The 19,319-nt window shown below is 38.8% G+C and overlaps 1 protein-coding gene across 1 annotated transcript in view; it reads right to left on the bottom strand.

The window, feature by feature from the left end:
• GLI3 (GLI family zinc finger 3) overlaps positions 1-19,319 on the bottom strand; it is a 207,906-nt gene that overhangs the window by 121,223 nt on the left and 67,364 nt on the right. The window lies entirely within an intron of this gene.

Below are 19,319 nucleotides of genomic sequence, written 5' to 3'. Positions count from 1 at the left end.
GTGTTTTTAAATGTATGGGGATATTTCAGATGATAAGGGGATGTGTTGTACATGAACAGTAAGGCATCAGAATGACACTCAAGTGGTATTTTCTTTTACACTGAAGCCTTAAAGTTAAAAACAAAGGCTAGTAAAATAAGTTGTTGTGTTTACTGGGTCCCTAGACTTGCCATCTAATACAGCTATTCATCAAAATACTGCATGCTTTTTGCATGACACGTGCGTCTTATTCAATCAATGGAAAGCTGCAAAAAAAATCTCCTAAATATTCTATTCTAAACAACACTTTTCAGCTACAACCACAGCCTGATTTTGATTTATTGAATAATTTGGCCGGAGAACACCTTAAGTCACAACAACATTAAATGCAATAACTTTTCAGTCCTTTGCTGAACACCATATGAAATTAAACAAAATAAAAATTGACAGCACCAAGTTATCCTGAATCTATTCCAGATGGATTAAGTTCACTGTATGTATTAAGTGGAGATTTTAGCTTAGGTTTGACATTGCATTTCACTGACTCCCCAAAACAAATCAAAAATAACCTAGGATGTGTTACCAATTCCATTTTAAATCTAAATATTTCTGATACTAATTATAGAGCAAAAGGATAAGGTTGAAGACATTTCAACTTTAACAGCCCTGCCATTCTGATTAAAAAATATCAGCTTTACATCTGCAAGAAATTTATAAAGTGGACTCTTTACAAATTGTTAGGGAGCAATTTGTGCACAGTTAGTTCTTTGTTTAATCGAGAGATCTGCCCAAGCGCTGATTGTGTGCTTATTTCCCTAAGGCTGGGAGTGAAGGTTATTTCATTATGCCTTTTGGGAGCAGCAATCTATCTAATACGTTTCTGAATTATTCCAGACTGAGCCGAAGCTGAACATGAGAACAAAGCCTTGCTTCCAAAGCAGAAAGACCAGACTAACTCCCAGCTGGGAAGATTTAGGCAGAGATTTATAAGTACAAACACTGAAGAAATTTGCAAGTAATTGCATGTATTTACTCTCTGTTGTGGTATGCAGTAAACTAATATTTATTAAAACATATCAGCACAGTACTGCTCATTACACCCTTCCTAGTCTCTTATTGCAAGGCTGTAATGAAGGTTTGTTTTGCTTTTTTTCCTTTATTCTTTCAGGATAAGAGGACTAGTGGTAGAGGGCAAGAAAATCAGGATCACTGAATAGCGCCTGCTGTTTATGTATGTTGTAATGCAAACAAACCCTATCTCTATAATTGAATAGAATATTGTAATTTCTGCCAATGAACAGTACTCCCATCTGTTCTATTATGAAAAACAAAAAATCTGGATACTCAACATTACTATTAGCTATCTTTGGCGTTTCTTGCTACATACAGAAAATACCCATTTATTTTATTAGCACCTACACACTCTCCAGGTTCATGCTTTGAAACAATGGCCAGTTTAATTTTTGCTGAGGTTAAAGTTTTGGCTCAGTGAGAACTGGTTAAGTCTCACTGGGCTGGAGCACCAGTTGCTTTGGAGATCACTCAGTGTGCAGGAATATGACACTAAGTATCAACACATTTACTTTTCCCTGTGGGACCCTCATTCAACTACAACACAGGTACGGTTTTTGGAAGATCAGGATCCACCTTGGTGGTATCTACTTCTCAAAAATTTTGGTAAAGCTCAAGGCAATTTTAAAGCCATTTGCCTTCCAAAGGTTTCCTAACAAAGGGAATACCTGGAGAAGTTATAGCAATACCTGCTTTTGGAGAGTGCCAGGGATACCCAGGTTTGTTCCATTCCATGATAGTTCAAAACTGCCTATTCCAAATACAGCATTTCAAAAGTCTGTTTAACACTGCTGAGTGACAGAAGCCTACCTAGCTCACACATCACTTTTAAAACCCTAGCAATTTAAAAGTCAAGAAAGGAGTAGCTGTGGACAAAATCTGGCTCTGTCCCTGTATCCTCATCAGATAAGGGGGCCCTGAGATTAGCTCAGCTGGTAGGAGCATGGTGCTAGAACACAAAGGTTTTGAGTGCAATCACTGTCTGGGCCATTCACTTAAGGGTTGGACTTGATGCTCCTTGTGACATAGCTTATCCACCTACCTGAACTTACAGCAACATGGCCTAAACAGATGAGATTTTACAATTATCAAACTGTTTTCCTTTAAGAGAGCACATTTTCTGTCTTGTAAGTTTATTTGAGAGCAGACATTCCTGTTTAGCACTTAATTTCAAAAAAAGTATTTTCCTGCAGAATTCTGTACAAAGTTCAAAAGGATATGTTTATAACACAGACTTTTGGTAAAAACTTAATAGATAGTGACTTGTATTTGGAGTCTTAGGTAACAGATCATTAATAAGTACTTAGCATAATATACCAGTTCTAGTAACCTTTCATACAAGATTTTTGTGTAGTTCTTAGTATTTGACATTACAGTTACAAGAGCAGCACTTGGGGTTTTCCAGCCAGAGTCTGAATTTAGCCTGTCTCCTACTACAAAATGAAAATTTCAACTAGTAATTACTTGGGGTTGAGTTAATGTAGCTTAAAGTTGATAAGAATTATGTGCTTATTTACTATGAGGCTAGTGTAAGATTTATGACAGCCTTAACTATTAATTTTCACATTTATAAGTGCAGGGATTGTATAAACTATGAGACAGGTTAATTCCACTGTTGTCACTAAGTAACTGCAACTGGCTATTAAAATGAGTGTTTTCTTTAGGGAGTTTCCCCATGAAGTCCCTACACTACTTTCTGTGTCCAAGTTCCTTTGGTTTTTTTCTTCTATTGGGATATGCAAAGTTTCAGCCTTATGGCATGAAAATCCTGTCTCAGGGACAATTAAGCCAATACTCAACTATAAGCGACTTTTTGAAACAATCTGCAGTTTGTGGGTTAAAATGAAAAGAGTACACTGCAATATGACAATAAGCTTAAGAGTATTAATTTTTTTTTTTAAATAGAAAAAAGCCCTCAAAAAACCAAAACAACCAAACAAAAAATAACAAACAAAAAAAAGCCACAGAAACCTCTTTCACTAAGTGGGGAAAAAAAAGAGCCCATCATGTAAAAATCTAGGTGTGAGTAGAGCTGGCCAGGCTGATAATTGCTCCTCTGAGACCTGACACACTCACTGCACACTTGACATCATCTGAACTTTCATTATGAAGCAAAATTAACCACATACATTACAGCAGAGTCCATATTCACCTTGGTTACTGACAAAAACACACAAAGATATCCAAATTCAAGACTAGAAACTAGGACCAAGATTTTTAGAAAGCAGAACTTAAGTTAGGCTTTAAGAGTGAGTTAGAGAAAACACTCTTCATTTTCACATCACCAAGCCCCAAAGAGCTTCCAGAAAAACTTCTTGATGCTCAGCACTTCTGAAAGTTCAGCCACTCACTTACATTGCTGCATCAAGCTGTAGCTTGACTCCATGTAGTTCTTGAAGCAATGTTTACAGCCTAAACAATAATCAACCCTCAAATTACTGTCCCAATCTCAGTTTCTAAGCTTCATGTGAAAAAATTGTGGCAAACAACACTCTGAAAGGGTATCTAAAAAATAAAGGGTTAAAAAAAGTTACCCAACTTGAAACCCAGACAAGGAAGAGATATTTGAATCCACTTTGAAAGTTTTTCTAACTAATTAGTAAGGCATGAGCATAGCACATTAGACAAAGATTTTTATTTGTGACTTTGCCACAAACTTCCTTGGAGATCTCCAACAAATCTCAAACTCTCTGCCTGTCAGCTGCTACACATGGGAAATTGGTCTGTGCATACCTGCTTTGAGAGAAAAATAGCACTCCATACAGAACATGACATGGGGCCTTTCTTAATCAGTCCTGGAGTTTGGTTAATTTTTTGGAAAAACAAAAAAAATGTGCGTCAGTGATGATAAAACCTTCTTGACTCATCACTATTCTATACTGACTTTATGAAAAATCATGTTTAACAAGTCCTTTACTATCTTAGAAAACTGCTTGCATGAGCAGATGGGAAAAATTACTTTCCTTTTCCCTCACCAAAGCTACATCTTGAAAAAACCAAGATATGTAGCACGAAACAGCAAAATACACAGTAGATCAAAATTCCAGAAAGGGATCACTTCTAATCAAGCTATTTTTAGAACTATCTGTGTTCTTGTTTTAAGATTATAAAATCTAATCCTAAACACACTAGAAAGCCTCCAGCTGTTTTGGGTGTTGTGGGATTTCATCCCTAATGAGTCCAAAATCAGTTTGTTTGCTCTACAGAATAAGCACAGCTTTACAGAAGTAGCTTTGCCTACCTGCAGAGCCAAGACCAATGTTTCACACTACAGCGCCCACCACAGAAAACCCCTGTTGGCCACCTGATATCCAAGACTTGTACGTAAAGCTGCAGAGTGTTTAGATAAAAGGGAAATGACTGGACACCTAGTGAATGTCCAAACCCTGTCAGAGCTGCTTGAGCAACATTTTGATTTTGATCTGACACCCAGTATTCAGGTTCTTGCTAGACCTTATAGGCCACAGTTGTGCTGCCTTTCCCAAGACAAAAAGCTTTGCAGCACATGCAAGCTCAAGACAGGATCTAACAGAGCAGAGTCCGCAGAAATAACATAAGTTTTGAGGATTTTCCTCTGAGCATGAACAGAAGACAGATCAATAAATCCAAAGCAGCTCTAGCTCTGGGAGACAGGGGCCAGGACAAAAGTATACAGAGCAGTTAGGAAAATTAATGATCCTGTGCATATTTAAGCATTATGAGACTGAGATCAGAAGATACCAGAGAGTGCATAAGACTTCACAAAAAATAAGGAGAAAACTTGACAGAAAGACAAATCCAAAGAAAGAGTGATGCACAAGGAAACTCTGAAGGGCTCTGAAAGAATACAATTTGAAAATTCATCCAGTTTTTTGTTCCTAATTAAACTCTTTGTTAATATATTTGAATCTTTACTTTGTGTTTAACACAACAGTTGGCAGCTAAATTTCACTGAAGCAACTTAACTGAGGTGAACTCCTACAGTTCTCAGATCACATTGCATATAACAGATTTTTGGAATATATGTTTCACCTTACAGGGCTAGCGACTACAATTGCTACAGACACTTCTGAGAGTAATTTGTATGTTCTAACAACAACATTCGGCAGCTGTATGGCATCTGTGTAAGCAAATACATAAACACAATACTTGATACACACACTTCTGCTGTATTGCTTTTTTGAATTTTCATGTTGTTAAGTATTTTCTAAACACAAATAAAGACACTGTGGCATAACCATTGGACTTTGAACAACTCCTAGCCCACTCCACATTTGTTAGCATGAGATCAGTTTTGACTACAATTTTGTTCTTTCCTAGGGAAGGAAAAAAAAAAAATCCACTGCTAATAATACAGAATGCAGAATTTACTACTATTGAAAAAATTCAGACTCATGAGAGGCATAAAGTCCCAAAGCTGCAAAGGAATTTTTAACATATGTAATACAGATATATATACATGTGTATATGTATTTTTACACATATATAGGGAGAGGTTTGGGTAGCACCTGTTGCAGTGGATTTATATAATGTCTTACAAAACCCTATTTTTAGCCCATTATAACTTTCTGAAAACTTCTTTTTCAGGAGTTAATTTTTCCATGACTGTTCGACTGAGCAGAATCAAATGTTGTATTTTTGCTTTATGTCACAACAGAAAAAAAAAAACAAAAACAAACACCCAGGTTTTCATTTTCATTGATTGTTTTACTCTCACAACGAAAGAATGGCTGAACTTTACACCTTGAACTCCCAGGGTGGCTAACTTCCACTGATTTCTAGTGACTTTTGTTATCTAGAAAACACCAATACTATTATTAGTAAATGTTTCCATGGTGTATGTACAAATGGTGCAATGGCCGGCCATTTCACTTCCTTGGCTCCAAGAAAAATTATTTCTTACAACCTGGTTAAAGACAAGCCCAGAAATGAGCCCAGGGCCCAGAAGGAAGCTCTATCCATTTCCTGCCTTGCTGTAGACTGTGCAAATGAATCTTTGGACCATAGCATCACATTTCCAGCAAGCTGTCTGAAACCAGCCTTCCCCTTTGTCCTATCCAGCCCACTTGTGAAAAAGGAGCCAGGGCTCTTTAGAAAACAGGTCACAACTTGGCTTGGTGTCGTCAAGCACATTTTTTCATCTGAAAAACACAACTTTTTGCTGAACCATTTTTAAACTGCAGTGCATATGACATTCAGTTGAAAAGATGCTTCATAATGACATCTTCACACTGAAATTACACAGCCATTAAATTCAGTTAAACTTAGCACTGCCAGTTTTCTCGCATTTATCATCAGTGGAATAAAAAAACCATCGCATTCCCTGTATTTATGAACTCAAAAATGAAACAGCAACCTTCCGATTAGTTCTATACAAGTGCAAACTGCTGGCAACTAGCTCTAACGTGAAACTGAAGAAGGTGAACAGAAATTTAACATCATGTTATTCAAAGCATTTGTACCTTAGAGACAGTAAGTACAGAATATTTTATTTACAAACATATTCAATACGTGCATCAAGACAACACCTACAGCACCTGACTGCAGATGCATAAAATGGCACACCTGTCTGATTTATATAAAGTTAGGCTGCCAAGAATATGTCTGTATTTCTTCAGACAACAGGTCTTCTTGGAGGGATCTACAGCACCTCACATCATGACTTTTCATTACCTTTATTTGAGTTAGTATTTTTTTCCTTAGTTTCTGCTTCTCTCATCTTTCCATCCTCTCAGAATTAGCTAACAGGGAAAAAATTGTATAGGCAGAATTTAACAATCTTCATAAACACAGTAAAAATTAAACCTGTGCACTAATTTTAAATTATGTGCAGTGTATGAAGGTAGCAGGCATATTTATGGCTATAATGGCACTGTATAGTTTTATATAGCCAGCATTACCTATAGGGTTTCCTATAATATTTTTATATATAAAGAAAACTAATCTGCTATACATACATTACAAGCACTCTTTAACATACCAGATAACTTCCAAACAAAATGCTTAAAACAAAATCCAGAAGGTTTATGAAGGTGCTGTTTTGCTTGCATTTTATGCATAAAGTAGAATCACTATGCAACCCATGACAAGTTATTCTGTAGACAACGATGCACAACTCATTATTTTAAACCAAAAGGATTCAACTTATAGCTATTGCTGAGTTTTCTAGGTAGAAATGGTTTGTTGCCTTTTTTTAAAACTAAAATACACTATGACTTGTCATAATAATTGAACTAGGGCCATCAAGCTGCTTGATATGGGTTCAGAAGTGCTAAACCTAAGGACTTCCACTGCAACATAGACATGAGTCCCTTAAACTATTTATTACCCTCAGAACAGCAACTTTACTTTCACCTGTCAGGATCACTGATACTGTTTTCAGCAAAACCTTTGTCATTCTTTTACTTCAGCCACCATCTTGAAGTTACAGTATCAAAATGACTTTGTAACACTTAGTTCAATTCGGGAAATAATGAATGACACTGGGAAAAGATATTCCAGTTCAGAGTAATGTTCCTTTCTTTGGCATGCCTTTTCCCCATCTTCAAGTGGCAGATCTGTAACAGAATTACACAGAAACAATACCAAGAACAGAATGTATCGGGGAGCTGGAAGGCACTTGCCTGCTACTGCATCTCCAAAACTAAGTATGATTCCCACGAGTGGGAATTTCAGCAAAAGCAAGTCATTTCAAAGTGGCAAATGTATTTTCATAAACAAACCCTTATAAAGTGCTGATATGTTCTTTTTAATAAATTAATGCTGATAATTGATGACATTCCCATACCCTGAACACTGAGCAGAACAGCACAAATGCAAAATCCACCAGTGCAGGCTTGGGAATAAAGCAGCAAAAGGATGATTTCTGATTCTGAAGCCAAACATCATCACTCCCTTCTTTTTAGAAGCAGAAAGTGGGGTGGGTGAGGACAAGAAAAGAAAAGAAAAAGAAAGTCTGCCAAAACCAGCAGGCTAAGTAGAGTAACCGGAAGCGTACAATTTACTGCTAATGGTTCAGTGTCTGCAAAGGACTGCTCAAGCTGTGCTCAACAAAAACTCAGTAATAGCCAAAGAGGGAAGTAAAAAAAGGCAAGATGTTTGGCTTTACTTTCTGTCAAATACTGTTAAATATGAGCCACTTAAAAAAACAGAATGAAAGAATCCAGTAATGCTTTGTACAGGTGGTAGTGAGGTCCCTGGCTGGGCCTTCAGACAAAACCATTCCCGTGTAAACCTTAAAGAGGATTAATCCTCAAGGACCACTGTAATGAGACCTTAAAAGGCTGAACAACAGCAGCCTATCACGGAGGGAAGCAGTAGCCTGCTCCCAGAAGTCTTCTCTTGCAGAGTTACATCAAAGCAAACTGGGACCAGATAGCAGGATTCTGCAAGAATCCCTTATCTCGGCGCTAGCGGATGCTTCTCCTCTGATTGTCTTGAACTGCCACCTGTCCCAGACATCTTTGAAGGCAATGCTAAGCCTGTGATGGATCTGACCTCCTTGAGCTGAGATTCTTTTATGTCTTTCTTCATTTTCTGCTCTGTTACATTCTTTCCCTGCAACACACACTACATGAAACAAAGGGAGTTCTCACTCCTTGACTTACTGTCCCCAGCTATTTGAAAGCAAAAAAAACAATGTTAAGGATTATACTTCACCCGCAATATGGAGCTGTCCTCAGGAGACAAGCCTCTTATTTTTGAGAGTTATAACTAGATGGCTTTTACACGAAGGGACTTTACAATGAGGTTCAACATTTCTGGGAGCCAAGATAGGAAAGCTGCATATCAGAGATAGCTTAAAAAAACAAAAAGGTTCATAATACAGAAGTATATGAAAAAATCACATTACAAAAATGAGCAGGAAAATAACCAGGAAGCACCAAGCCTTAGAGAAAACACCAAATTATTGTGGTATACATATGCATCCCATGTTGCGCACCAATAGCCTTTAATACCAGTGTCCACCATACAGTGCCAAAATCATCCTAGATTAAAAGAAAAAGAATTGGTCACTACAAATAAAACAGCAGGCCTTCTACCTGAGACATATGCCTACACCGAAATAAGGCATACACCCAGCTCCCACGAAGGGATATGGCTTCACCGTGAATGTTGTGCATCAGGGTTTATTTGTAACCAAGAATGCACTGGCAACCACTCTCCCACTGACTTGGTGACATGTACTTGCAGTAGGATCAGCCAGAGTTACAGAACTGAAGATAAATTCAGGGGAATATCATCAGATTTCTTTCTCATAGCTACAAGCCATAATATATAATTCACCATGGTTCTTAAAAGGCTGGGCTGAGGAGGAATACTGCTACAGCTCCCACCTCTGGTTTCCCACTTTTGCACTCAATTAATTCTGGACTATTTTATAAGTCCTTTTCTTCTAAGTACATGGCACTGTCTGAAGAACAAGAAGCAAAATATAGCTAGGCTGAACAGGATTGCTGCCTGCCAGCATCACCTCTCAGTTCCCTGCACTGACAAAATAAAAAGGTGTCATTAGTTGCAGTTAGGTGGGACTCATGGAAGCACTCCGCAGCAGGATGGAAGCAGGAAGAGAAAGCACCTTCTTGAGTGCTTTTGAAGCTCCCTAGGAAATCACAGCTGGAAGAATTAAACCAACAGCTGATCTAGACTATGTGAAATACTGTAGCAAACAATGAGCATACATACAGAGTCTGAATGTTAAGTAAAAAAAAGGCATTACATGGAAAACACTGAGCAGGCCCCAGCATTTTCTGGAGCCAAGACCTACTGGCATGTGTTGTGGACTAGAGGCATGCTCAGAAGGAATTTGAAGATGACTTCTTCCCATCCATATAACACTTCCTACAACAGGGTATTGTGCTTCAAGACCACAGAGCAATGCCAGGCTAAGCACCAGGCTCCCATAAGGAAAATACAAAAGTCATTTCTCAAAAGACAGCAGAGCACACCATTTCAGATGAGTGTCCTCCTCAAAGAGCTGTGCCAATATCTTGTGTAACCTTAACAAACAGTATCCATGTCTACATCACTTCCTAAAGGCAGCCCAGAGGCCACCCCCTCATGGTAAGGCATGTCAACCTTGCTCTTTGCCAGCCTCCAGGCACAGCCTCAGCAGCAACTGGCCCAACACACCTCTGGTCCAGCAGGACCTGCATGCCCAGGCAACCCCCACGTGTTAAAGCAACACACGCAACACTCCCACAGGCTATCTACCAAAAAATTCCAGACAGGGAGGCTGGTCACAAGACAGAGACACAGCATGCTTTAACCCACCTGTACAGACCACCTTTTCAGAGTGGAATACACACAAAACTCATGTCTATGGGAAGAACCACAGCAGCCCTTGTCCTCCCCAACCCTGGTTTATAATGCACAAAGGATGAATGGCACTACTAAACATCGGATGTCTGTTAATCTGATAAGTAACTACTGACTTTGAAGAAATGTGCTATTTCCCCACAAGAAGCGGAAACATTTTCACAGACCAGCATTCTGTGCTTCATTCGGGTTTTTAATTTATTCTGTGGGATCATATGAAGCCAAATCAGGCCTTTAGCCTTTATTTAAAGGGGTTTCTTCCAGTTTGCTTTATGTGTTTAAATTAAAAGCAAAAAAATTAACCTAAAAATTTTAAGAGTGAAAAAAAAGCATAGACCGTGGTCTTTGACAGTCTCATGCAATGTAGGGACTTATATGAGCAGGACATACATCAGGCTTTCCAAATCAAACATCCCAAATACTGGGAAGCTCAATAATTAGCTAGCAATGTATGATTAGTGCTCCTCCTTTCCCTCCTAGCTAAAAGAAAAAAAAATTCCACTCCAATCATAGTGGTAATTAATGTTTTTGATGTCTGGCACCAATTTTATTGTTAACAGCACTGTTAGATCAGTGGTGTTTATGCCAATTCAAATATCGTCCAGCATGAACAGCTTTGGTGCCAACAGCTTCCTATCATTATACCATGCTGGTCCATACCAGTAAAGTGAGCAACCACTGTTTATACCTAACATAGGCCTTGATCCAAATTTCATTCATCCAAGTAACCCAGTTCCATTTCAACAATAATATCTAACAGAAGTCAAGGCCAAAGCTTGAAGCTTTCATAAGTTGTATCTGTAGATAGGCTGGTGAAAAACCCCACACAAATCAAATTCAGTACCTTTCACACTAAGGAGTCTGACATGCTGGAATGAAATTTAAGTCAACACATTCTAACCCAGTTATTTGCTTCAACACTTGGTATGGTGTTACACTCAGCTGTTACCATAATCAGCCATTCATTTGAAAGTATTTCATATGCCATTACTTTTGGCTTGTTATCACTGGCTACTTCAATGGGGACTGTAGATAGAGGAATAACAATATTCATCTCTTCATTTGCAAAATGGTAACACGGATCCTTGGGAATTATGATTTTAAATTACAACTAGCATGGAGAACAGGTAAGATAAAAGGGCAGAATATAATGCAACCAGGGATTATTTCAAAGTTCATTGAAGCCAGCAGTTGTTGATTCATTGAATTCACTGGGTTCTGGATCAGCATCATTCAACTGCTTGGGAAAAATGATGGCTCAGGGCAGCACTGAAATGTGAAAGGGAAACTAGAATAAACAATGGGGGACCCTCTATACTACCTTATTCAGTGTGAAACATGAAACAAGCATAACTGAGATTAGAAAGCAGTTCTGTTATCTGGTGAGCTATCTGTTTTGAACTCAAAGAAACTGCAAGACAATTTAAAAAAACAATAAAGAAAGCAACATCAGAAGACTCTTTTGTAAGTGATAAATCTTATTTTTAAAAGGAAGTATGAAGATGTACGAACCTGTACATACAAACATTCCCATGCATATATTGCCTTTCCTGCTGCTGTGTACCCACACCACACATGCTGACGACTACATGGCAACAGAGCAGCTGTACTCTTTACACAGCTATGAATACATCAATATTGAGGATAACACTGCTTTCCTGCACTGGTGGTTGCAGCCTTGGCTGTAAGCTATACTATCAGAAATGAATAAAGGTAGCCTGTATAAGTGTGACTGAAAGATCCTGACATGATCTGCAGACTCAGATGTGACCCACTCAGCAAGCTCAAGAGCCCCAGTTGTAAGTAATTTGAGCAGTGTTTTAATAAGAGTTTAGAGAGTACTGTGTAAACTACCAAGGCTAAGAGGTAAAGAGCCAGGCTAAGAGGAAGCTAATTGTGCTTCTAGGTGTGAATAAAAGGAAGTAGAGGCTATGGCTAAGTGGCTCTCCTCCTAAGTACTGAGGTCAGTCAATAGCAAAAAAGCTGTATCTGCTAGCAATCCTGAAAACGGTTCAGCAACCAAAGCATTTAAACTGTCTTAAAAGTAAAGGCCTCTTCAACCCAGGACTCCAACAGGAGGCTAGAACTGAGAGACTTCCGTGGGATAAGCTTGAAATTGCACTTTGACAACAGGGACCATGCCGCCTTTCAAATCCTCCCTTGACGAGTCCATGGTCAGTGCCATGGAGAGAGCAGGCCCATGGTGCCCCCACGCTCCCATTACTCCCACTGCCCACCTGAGGCATCCTCTGTGACACAATGCCCTCCCTCTGAGCCCACATAAGGGCCAGGGGCAAGTGCAATGAAAAATGGGGCACGTCCACATTTCAAGCACCCAGAATGCAAGAAAATTAACACAAGAGAATCAGGACAGAGGAGCATTCTGTATACATTAGCTACTCTGCAAACTAATTATTGCTATGGTTTTCCTAAAAGCTGGACAATGACAGCAGAGATGGAGAAAAAACCCTGAACTTAAATGTTTATTGTCTACATTTAGACACAACAACTGAGGATTCTGCTACCTGAATACAGACACATAGGGCCATCTTAGTTCCCTAATATATCTCAAGACATTCAAACAGAGTTAACAGATATGACCCAGGATACAAGGGGTTGACCAGGCTGGCAGTCAGACCATTTAGGATCCTCATGGGCATGGAAATGGCACTCACATTCCAATCTCTACTTAGGCAACTAAATTCCCTGTAGCAACACTGACCAGAGAGAACATCAACGCAAGAGAACCATCTCACATTTTTCCCCACCTTCCAGCTGCTGATACCATAGAAGTAACATTGTAGGCACACAAGATCAGCCCAAATCCACTACAGATCTTCTGTTTTAAAAGCATTGTGACAAATGTCCATGTATCAAGGGATACAACAACTTTGAAGAAGCTTTTCACTCTCTCCTGATTTAGGGACAGCTGATCTGCCTTGATGCTCAAGAGATGGATTACATTATTTCCTGGCTTTTTCTTCACAGTTCTTAACCATGATTCTGTGGCTCTGAGCAATGAATTCTGAAGACAGTATACAACAAATACATACTGTAAAGCAGCTAAAAATGCTTTAGCTGAAAAAAACAAATCAAGTCCATTAGAGAAGTGTTTTTGCATTTGTCCTGTCTTTATCTTCCCTGTTCTTTAAAAAAACAAACAAACAAAGCAAAAGAAAAAAACCACCACACATAAAACCTCACCCCACAGCTTCCTTAACATACACTTGAACACCAAAACAAGGAGAGATTAATATAAAAGTTTCAATGTGCTCCTCAAAATATTTTTAGAATTTTGAAGTCCAATAGAATTATAGGGCTAGAAATAATTTATATAATTTCAACAATTTTTTATTTCTTATTTAGAAATAAGAAATATCAAATATTCTATTCTCCCCACAAACAGGATCACCTCTTTCCGTATAATTACCTGTAGTTTCCAGCTGAAATTAATACTACTGGTAATGACAAGAAAAGAATCAACACACAGAAAAATATGTATTCACCTAAACTTGAAAACAAAACAAAGTAAAAAAAAAAAAAACCAAAACAAACCCAAAAACCCCAAAAAAACACAAACCTACAAGATCACCTTTCAGTTGCTCAATCACATTACACTTCAAAGCTTTCCAAATATTGGAAGTTTTGGAGTCTGCCTTATGCCAAGGAGAAAAAAAATGCATAAGAAGGAAGAACATCACTACATACTGTAAATCTATAGGTGCAACTGTTACTTCCAAAGGAGACCATCACACAGAGGCAGCAGCTCCAGGGCTCCCGGGGCTTGCTGATTTCAGAAAAGGACTCAGAGAAATGGGCAGGAGTACTTGCAATGAGCAGTTTCAAAAACAATGCAGGAGGTTTGGAAAGCATCTTGGAGAAGCTATTTTAACTTATAAGCTGCTAAGCTTACAAGGTCTGCAGCACCTTCCTAAATTTCACACTGAAGTTGCCTCTGTCCATAAGTTGGAATCTGAGAACAGTAATGTTTTTTGTCGGAGGCTATTGAAAGATACTATTACATTTTAGACTTTTAATCCCAAAAATGTTTTTGCAAACATGCTAATTTTTTTAAAGACTCACACTTCAGTTGCTCAGCTGACATGAGCAGTCTGACATTCACTTTTATAAGAGACTTTTTTCCTTGTGAGTTCTATTAAAAGCTTTAGATTTTACTTTTTTCAACTACCCCTGCTTGACAACATTTGGAAAGCACCCCATAAATCACTGTCAGAGGAGAGTTTTGTTACTAGAGTGCTTAAGCCTCTCCCCTGCAAAATGCTGCACGGAGTTGAAGTAGGACCCAGATTCTCAGAGGCCAAACTCACTTTGAAATTGAAGAGCACCTAAATGTACTTAAAGCCTCTGGCCCTAAATCTCTATGAGGATTCTCCACTGACATTCTCCTATCACTGTCCAAGCAGGCCAGGTAGAAACTCTCTACAAAAAGCTGTCCTGGTCTCCTGTCACCCAAAGACACTGGGAAACTAGAGGTGAGCTAAGAAAAATGCTTGCTTTGGGGCTATTCAGAAGTGTCTTGGTCTCTCCTGAGTCTTCCTGAGTCTCCCCTGAGTCTCAAATTATGCCAGGGAGATGACAAGGGAGGCCACCACCTACCCCTCTGTAAGCTCCTTCCATGAGCCCATCTGCTGGTGGTTACCTGGACCACTCTCACTGTCAAATGTGCCATGCATAGCTGGCCATTGTGGTTCAAGACTTGCTGCCATGAAAAGTCGGTGCTTACCAGTTACTGCATTTTAAGACAGTGTTTCCAGTTAACAGTTTGCATTTTTAGAAACAGAATCCAATCCCCTTTTTTTTTTTCACAGTCCCTTTTCCTTTCCTATGTGGATATGAAGGAAGGGGAATTCTTGTCAACAGAAATTAAAACCTAGTAAATGACCAAGGGCATTGTGAACCAGCATTGTGCTTGTCTTGCTGGGATTTTTCGTTCATGTTGCAAATTGATTTTGAGATGACACTAACACTGGGTAACCTAACTCAGGCAGTTATGCATGGCCCAGTCCTTACAAAGCTAAGTCCAAGAACAGTCAGTGGGAACTGAGGGCAATCAATACCTTTGGAGGGCTAATCCTATGAAATGTGCACTAAGCAGTTCCCCCTTCCCCAGATAAATGCCGAAGCTTCAAAACCAGCAAAATAAATCCCTGGTAAGGAGAGGGAAAAAATAAAAGAAAAAGGAAAAAAAAAAAAAGAAAGGAGTGAGTTCCTGCTTTCAGCTAGTGCAATCTCTTTGAGATGAAGTGATTTACTGGAAAGAGAATCCTGCCAGGGCCATACATTCCTGTATATACAAATTTTTGGATCAGAGCCAAGTGAACTGTCACTGCTTTTTACTTAAGATAATTCTTCAAGTTTTGCTAATTAGGTACTAACAGTTCTTTCAGATGAGCTGTGAAACCCAGGGAAGAATATCAACAGTATGTTTTAAATCAAAGTGTTTACTTCAGGAATGATTCATTTTTTCCATGAGGAATGACTTGTGAGACAGGCAGTCTTAGCACTGCCATAAATCTACACGAAAATTAAAATTTTGGAAGAGAATAACAAAGGCAAGTTGCTATCCCCATCTCCCCTGCCTCAGCCCCAACTCTAGAGATGGAATTTACATTAACAAGGGGCTCCAACTAACGCTGGAATTAGTGTTTGAGAAATGCAGGATTTTAAATCCTTTTAAGAAACACTGTGATTAAGGTCAGTAACCCTGCTCTCCTCAACAAAGAAAAGGAACAACATATGAAGGCAAACTCCAGCATTTCTGTCATCTGTCCTAAATCTTTTTTAAAGAAAAAAAGTTTTTAAAAAGTTAAGCAAACAAAACCAACATCCCTCCCTTCCTTTGTGCGCTGTGTTTAAATAGTGGTTAAGAAATCCATAACAAAAAAGACAGAAAAGAAAAATTTCTGGTTTAGGCCTTTTTTTTCCCCTTTTATCTGTTGGAAGATAGAAGGCTGTGAGCTGAGCATGGGACTGCACTCACATTCTCAGTTGCTAAATGGTTGAGGGGCTCTCTGGTGGTGCAGAAGGGCCACCAACTCCAATAGCATGTTTCATCCCAGCTGTTTGAAAAGCTGGTTCACTTGAATCGCAACCATTATCCCCACCCACACTCTGCAGGAGAGCAAAGTCCCCCTCAATGAGGGATTTATTCCACATTTATGGTAACTATTATTACCAACATTTACAACATCAGTCATTTTAATTAGAAAAAAAATTAAAACAAAAAAAATCCTGCAATGCACAAACAGACACATACATATTTACATGTAAAAATGCAAAGTACTCAAGTTGTTTCTAATAACTGCCCCTCATGGAAGGGACATGCCTTCCACACACAATTGACTTAAACACTCTTTTTCTTCTTTTTGTCATAAAAATATACAGATGTCCTTCTTCAAAAAAATTATTTTCCCTTTTCCTGTGTTACAGGAAGCCTGCCCACACTTTTAAATACAAAGTGGGTATAAATAGAAGCATGAATTAGGCATCTTGAAAAGTCTCTATTTTCCAACCACAGGGAAACTAAGAAATTACTGTGAGTGTTAACATATCTGACTATGTTGAATTAAAATGTTTTCCATCCGTATGCCCAGCAACACTTGGCAAGAAACTAAGAAAGGAAACAATAGACTCCCTGATTCTTTACCTGTTGCTACAGTGGGACTGATGCACGTTTACATTATTCAGCCTTCTTCATATGGACCACTGAAAGTGTCAGTCTGAATACAGTCGCCACTTTGATGAAAGCATATCTTACATATATAAATGATACAACTACTATGAAAATTTCAGTAAGACTGTCTGGTTTCCTGTAAATCTAACTAGACATTTGTCTTTTTAGTTGTCTCTCTGTATCACAGCTATTAAAGGTAAATAAAAGCATGATGGCTCTTTTTATGACGTTAATAGCTTGAGGGGCTTTATAAATCAGTGAATACAAATGTACTACTCATTACAGGAGAGGGAAGCAGGTCTGTCCATCTGATGCTTTCTGACTTAGATTTCTGCTTTAAGATCTTGTTGCTCATTTAAAATTAACTCATCTCCTGTTTCTCTACTGTTGTATGCTGGGTAACTTCTGGTGCTCTCTCAACTTCTGACATCAATGTTTTTCTAGTAGTCCACACAGCCTGAATAGCTAGCATTAATTGTCACAATACCACAGAGTAGCATCATTAAACCTTGACAACTCTTATCAAAAGGTGAATTTGGGAAAATAAACCAAAATAAACTCATTGCAAACCACTCAGACACATGCGGACTGACCAGATCTTTTTCTTCTGTCTGAACCTTCAGTAATTTCAATAACACTTTGAACAGGATTTAAGGGGTGAGCTGGCAGCTGGTCAGATGGTCAAAATGGCTATCTTCCCCACGAAATTCAGCATAAGGTTTGTTGTTTGTTTGAGGGTTGTTTTTGTCACACATTTCATTTCTCCCCAGCTGTACTGCCTACAAACAGAGAAGCTGTTTTGCTTCCCCAATAATACTTGTTTGTTTTGTTGGGGTTATTTTAAGCTAGATTTGGGCGTTTGTTAACCAGAAGCTAGGAATGGTGCCTCCAAGCCCCGAGGTAATACTTGTATGCACTGCTGCTTGCGAGTGGCCGTTTGCAGTGCACGGTCATGCCTCTCTGGCACGAGTCTGCCGCTGGTGTGCTGAAGCACATCCTCCTCAACAGAGAGATGAGTAACTCCCCCAGAGGGTTTGAGCAGGTCTGTACGAGAGAACAGGAGAGGAGACTGTACAAAAACTAACTGACTACACTGAAAAAGAGCTCAAAAGCTTAACTGCAAACTTTTTCCTTAAATACTGATCTAAACTATACAGACAACAAGTGTTCGTTTCCTCCATCCTTATTAACAATCAGGCTTTTTTTTTTTTTTAAAGGAGGTTGGTGAGACTTAAGGTTGTGCAAGACATACTTTGATCTGCACCCTGATGAGTGAACATTCCCCTTTGCTGCTAGCCCAACTAATGAAGGGATAAAATTAGCTTTTATCCCTGGCACTTTCTTTAGCAAAAAAACATGCACTAATCAGCTGTCCTCACTAATCAGTCGTCTGGCTAATGACCTTTTGCCTTAAAACACTAAAATTTCTGAATGATGTTTAAAAAAAAAGAAAACCAATGCAGACTTCTCTCTCTTTGTGGGTCTTAAGCCTATCATCTGGCATTGGAGACTGAAAGGTTAAATGGCAAATCTGTCTCCTGACTGGGTGATAAATCTATAATCAAAAGGCACAAGCCTTGACACTTCAAGATGTACTTCATTACTACACAACTAAATGATCTTTTTTCTCTTTTTTGGTAAACTAGAAACAGATGGAAAAAAAATTGCTTAACTCCTTCATACTTTGCCTGTGGAGAAATCCACTCCACATCTGTGTTCAAGTGTCAGTTAATTTCTTACTTTTTTATTAATGCCTGAGCAGGAATTCAGAAGTTGAAACCATTTGCCTTTTCCCTCCCCCTTACAACTTCAGGGAACTATAGCTGGGAAAGAAAATTGCAAAACCACTCCATCAGCCTGCATTCTCAAACACACTCATGAATGTCGAAAAAAACCCTCCAAAACAAAACAAGAAGTCCCAAAGCACAAAAATAAACCTTCCAATTCCCCAAATTCTCACTGTACAGGGCACAGTCCTTCCTCTTCTCAATAACATACTCTAACATTATTTTAAAAGAGGGATTTTTAATGCCTGTTTCATTTTCCTTCTCTGCTTTCTACAATGAGGCCCTTTTTCTCCACGTATTAAGGAGGTGGAGCAAAACACAACCCTGGATGACTGAGGAGGATTAGCAACAGATGAGATGTCCTGTGGAAGTTGCTTTGCAGAGGCCTGCGATAATTTCTAGCTGCAGTGCAACTGCATCCTGGTTTTTAACTTCAGGAAACAAAGGATTGCATTTACCACAAACACCGCTCCCTCCAGACAAAGCAGTTC

This window comes from Aphelocoma coerulescens, chromosome 2, assembly GCF_041296385.1.
Source record: "Aphelocoma coerulescens isolate FSJ_1873_10779 chromosome 2, UR_Acoe_1.0, whole genome shotgun sequence".
In the NCBI taxonomy this organism is placed as follows: Eukaryota; Metazoa; Chordata; class Aves; order Passeriformes; family Corvidae; genus Aphelocoma; species Aphelocoma coerulescens.
Note: the sequence above shows the minus strand (reverse complement) of the source record. Positions and strands in the feature narration are given on the sequence as shown.